This window comes from Triticum dicoccoides, chromosome 6A (genome assembly GCF_002162155.2).
Source record: "Triticum dicoccoides isolate Atlit2015 ecotype Zavitan chromosome 6A, WEW_v2.0, whole genome shotgun sequence".
NCBI classification, from domain to species: domain Eukaryota; kingdom Viridiplantae; phylum Streptophyta; class Magnoliopsida; order Poales; family Poaceae; genus Triticum; species Triticum dicoccoides.
In genome coordinates this window covers 39,761,763-39,766,690 of record NC_041390.1, presented here as the reverse complement: position 1 = coordinate 39,766,690, position 4,928 = coordinate 39,761,763, and the positions used below count along the sequence as shown (strand labels likewise).

Here is a 4,928-nt window from a genome sequence, read left to right as displayed (position 1 = left end):
CGCCCGGATCCGCGCGTCTTCCTCGCGCTGTCGAACGCTTTATCACTTTGAAAGGGCCGCGGGTTCAATACAGGAAACTACAGGGTTTCTTGCAAAAACAATAGTCAGAACGAAGGGTTTTCTCACCTAATAAGGGACCGCGGGTTGAATATTAGAAAGTGCAATGGCTTTTTTGCAAAAATGCGCGACGGACGACCAGAAGAAATGCGTGGTTTATTAGTAGGTAAGACTAGCAAAAATGCCCGTGCGTTGCAACGGGAGAAAAAACGCTATATATGTAGGGGGAGGGGATTATCACTTCTATATGGGTAAAGGTAAAGGTAGTCCTACCATTTTCAAATTGTCGGCATGAGTGCTAGAGCTATTATCCCAGACATTTTTATGCCCAGATAAATCAAGTACTCCCTCCGTCCGAAAAAGTGTGTCCCTCAAATGGATGTATCTAGCACTAACTTGGTGCTAGATACATCCATTTGAGGGACAAGCTTTCTTGGACGGAGGAAGTACTAATGATATCACTTAATTGTACCAATAATATACTTATGTTACATCACCCAGAAAAATATTATGGTAAAAAGGAACGGATTGAAAAATAATTGGTTCGCAATCATATATGCATGCAGGGGATCAATATTTTGCTTCAAAGTTCTATGAAGAGTTTGTGGATCATGCCTCATTACATTCAGAAGAAGAAAATCTTGTCATCTGTAGGTGGGCGCTAGCACTCTGCAGGAGTTGTACCTTCGAGATTCATTCTCAAGTAAAATTCAGAAGTGCAAAAACAGATCTAACAATAGTCACAGTACAACTCCAGCTTCCTTGTTTGTTAACTTGACGTTGTTCTGATGTAGATTTGGCACCAGCCTCTCTAGCAGAAGGAAAATCCATGTCAATAATAGACTCTGAAAACTCAAAGTACATACTACATGAAATCCTTCTGAAGTGTCTTTCTGCTTCCACAATAATAATAAAAAATTCTACTTAAATGACTGTCAAAAGGGATACTTATTGTAGATTACATGAGGAGCCAATAATTGTTTTTACCTAATAGAAAACAACATGTAGAGAATATTGTGTCAATAAAATCAATCCTTGGTGATTCAGAAATGGACGATGAACTACACGTACATGATGGACCCTAGACTACCAGTGTGACACTTGATGTTGGTTGTGTTGCCAAAGTTACAACAGAGTTGCTGCTAAATTGGTACTCCACATAAACAAAGTCCACCATTGCTGCTAAACTGGTAATCCACATGAACAAAGTCAATCAGCCATGTACCAAATTTATCTCTGAACTGTAAGTACGCGAAGGACACAAAACCTACTACGAAAACATAAGTGCCGAGTCATCTAATTCATACTACTACTTAGTCTAAGGTGATAAGAGTAATGGTAAGTAGCCATTGCTGGGAGATGTGATTTATTGTTGCATACTACATTGTACATGAACATTTTACAAATGCTTATAATATATAAACATCAATTTATATATATCTACATGGGAGCATTTCAGAGAACACATGGTGAGCATGAATGTCTCACAAACCTGCAGCTTCCTAGATTTCGATGTCTCATACATGGTGGTGGGCAGAAGCTGCAGCATGTTACTCCTTAGCTTGGGGGCCCTGGTCATGGAGGACCCTGCTGGCCAGGGGGCAAGAGGGAAGCAGCCAGCAACACCCACGTAAACCTGTAGCTTTGCATCAAGGCGCCTCTCATGCCAACTACAACAACAAATTTTACAGAGTTGGAAGCGGGTAGTGGAGGCTTACTCACATCAATCGGAAAAAAGGACAAAGGACGTCGGATCTTGATGATGGGTAGCTGGGACCGATGACGCGCCTGGACAACCTGAGGCAGCAGCACAATAGCTCTATCGTGCTGGCGTCTGGACGTTGATCCCTGGCACCACGGTAAGAAGGCAGGAAGGAGAGGGAGCTCCCAAAGGGCGACGGCGACCTGAGATCCCTCACGTCGGCAGAGCCGTCGACCTTCACGAACCAGAAGTGATGGAGAAGCAGCATAGTAGTACAGGTCAGTGCTTGAATGGATACTACTGAAATATGCCCATGGGATCCAAAGAAAATAAGACATTAGCAAACAACATATACGGGTTGGCAGCACATAGGGACATATTCAGGAAATCAAGCATGTGATTTTCTTAGAGCTAGTAAATTAGTGATGTTATTCTTCGTACCAAAATTCTGATCAGCAAAAGTATTGGGCCAGCTGAGAAAATGGAGACTGTTTAACAAATAGTAGCATTATACATGTAATCTAATAAAGATACATTGCAACAGCTTTGCTTCTCATAGCAACATCTTTGCTTAGTTAGATAGTGGCAGTGTTTTCTGCCTTTCAATCAATATACCAAATATGCTTACGATTAGCATGAAGGGAAATACTCACATCAAAATCCCATTCACTATAGAGGCCAGGATCATCTACATTCCCCCATATGTATGCATAGTCGATCACTGTATCCCGCGAATCCTGCAAATCCGAAGTACTCAATCCTCTTTTCGTGGAACAGTCTAGTGAAGAATTGCTCTCTAAGTGCCAAACGAAAAGTGGTCTTTCATGATAGAACAAAACCAATTGATAGCAGTTTTATCTGTGTGCTCCAAAACAGAAGGCTCAATCATGAAAAGGGGTGTCAGGATAACTGATTTGAACTAAACATTCCACTGAATTTTGCAGCTCGACATGAATCCGGCTAACATGAGCTGAAGCAGAGACGTAGGCCGGCGAATGGACTTACGGTCAGTGAGATGCCAACAACTTCCCTCACATACTCTTCTTCTTCAAATGTGTCCAGTACATCGAGCTCCCCATCAGTGATCCCCTTCCAAACCTGCAGCGTAGACACATGAACAGATTTCCACTTGTTCTGCACTTCAACCGTTCCATACTGACAGTACTCGCAATTGTTCACATCTTAACTTGCAGTGGACAAACTAAAAAATTAACACCAAGTATACGGGATGTGTGTGCGTGGGACGCTCACCTGGGAGAGAATCGCCGCGAAGAACACCCCCGACGGCAGTGTGAGGTCCTGCACGTCTTCACCGGCGCCCTTGTCGTCGCCTTAGCTGCCCTCTCCTCTCTGAGCGGACAATAGTCACTGGCGCCGCCGCAGGTGAATCCCCTTCCGCGGCCGGGAGCGCCGGGAGGCCGAGTCGGTCGAGGACGCAGAGGAGGAGGCCATGTCGGCCTTCGGGGAGTTGCTGGCGACGTGGGCGGTCCCGTCCATCGAAAAGGGGCCCGCTGGAGTTGAAGCCCCGCCGCTGGACCTCCTCCCGTGCCTTGTAGATCGCCTCCATGTTGTCCCCGGAATAGGATCCGGCCCCTACCTCGCCTCCTCGACCGGATCTGGCCGGAGATTGCCGCCGCCGCGCCCGGCATCGTCTGCATTGGAGCCCCATCTCGCTCGGAACTGGCGAGGAACGCCGCCGCCATGTACTTGGACTTGAAGCTCCGCCGCTGGAGCTCCTCCCGCGCCTCCTAGATCGCCACGGCCTCGGCTCCTCGACCGGATCTGGCCGGAGATCGCAGCCGCCGCGCCGGGCATCGTCTGCATCGCGGCCAACCTTGATCTCCACCTCGTCTCGCTCGCTAGCAACCGAATAACAAAATGCAGGGTCCTTTTTGTAAGAACGACGTATATCATAGTATCCACTTAAAAAGGGACCGCGGGTTGATTTCGAAGAAACGTGGGGACGTTTTTGCAAAACTACCACGACGGACGACCAGAAGCAGTAGCTGGTTTATTAGTAGGTAAAGATTTTGGAACGGAGGGAGTACCTAGCTCTACCGATCAGCTTTGCATGGTGCACGTGATCACAACTTAACGTGCACACCCTGCAGCAGCTTGGACTAAATGCATGATTCAACAAAAACAAATAATCTAAACTAGCGCTAACAACAAGATTAGTTCTGACATATAGAACTGGACCGGATTTTCTCTGAAATATAGCCTAGAATGATACAGTGTCATTCTCTAGACGAACGTGGAACATACCATTGGGTAGGGCTTTGGTAACTAAATCTTGAAAGTTACTTTTGCTTCTCTCGGGTTTTTTTCTCTCCTATTTTTTTCTGTCATGTTTTTTCCTCCTATTTTTTGATTTTTATTTTCAAAATAGGAAGGGCAAGATAGAATTCTAGCACTATAGGGAGGGCTATTACCATAACATAAGACACCTCCCCCAATTCTTTTTTTTGCCGGAAATAGAAAGATTTCATTACTCAAGGCAGCTTTTCAGCCATACACAAATTTACGACTTCGTTTGTGCCCGTACCAAACCAAATGGCGGTACGGGGTGTGCTCGGCCCGTAAGCTGTGAGACTATGACTAACTTTATTTTGAGTACGTCTAATATGCGTAATTGAAATCTCCCATGGGTTCTCAGAAATCAGTAACTGAATGTCACACACAAGAGTCCTATATGGAGAGCGGTACCCATGACTCGTATTTAGCATCAAGACTGCCTGAGCGCAGTCGAACTCGACCGTAATGGGTAATCCGGTCCGATGAAGAGCAAGATCAAGGCCTTCTCTGCACGCCATGAGCTCTGCCTCTAGTCCGTCATCACATGTGGTGATCTGCCTGCATGCAGTAAAGATAATAGAACCGGTGTCGCCACGTAGCACCATTCCACCACCAGCCGCCGTTGTTTCATTGATGTAGCTCCCATCTATATTTAATTTGGTCCAGCCATGGGCGGGCGGCGAACGGGGCATGTCCAGTCGCTGATCCTTGGCCTGTTGCATGTCGCTGCTGCTTTTGCTAGCCAGTACGTGCACCACCATTTTACCGTTCTCAATATTCCCCGATGGAAGCTGGTGAATGTACAAGAGCGATAATCCTAGACTTACGTACCTTTACGAAACGTTTTATGTAAGGCGACTGCTAGGCGCCGGCG

The 4,928-nt window shown here is 46.1% G+C and overlaps 1 long non-coding RNA gene across 1 annotated transcript; it reads right to left on the bottom strand.

Moving 5' to 3' along the window:
- Positions 1–440: 440 nt before the first annotated feature.
- On the bottom strand, positions 441–2,853 carry LOC119314237. Its single transcript, XR_005152241.1, has 5 exons — positions 2,765–2,853; positions 2,413–2,496; positions 1,780–1,994; positions 1,550–1,693; positions 441–868 (listed from the first exon to the last, which is right to left on the bottom strand). It is a non-coding gene; the product is annotated as an uncharacterized LOC119314237 (long non-coding RNA).
- Positions 2,854–4,928: the final 2,075 nt, after the last annotated feature.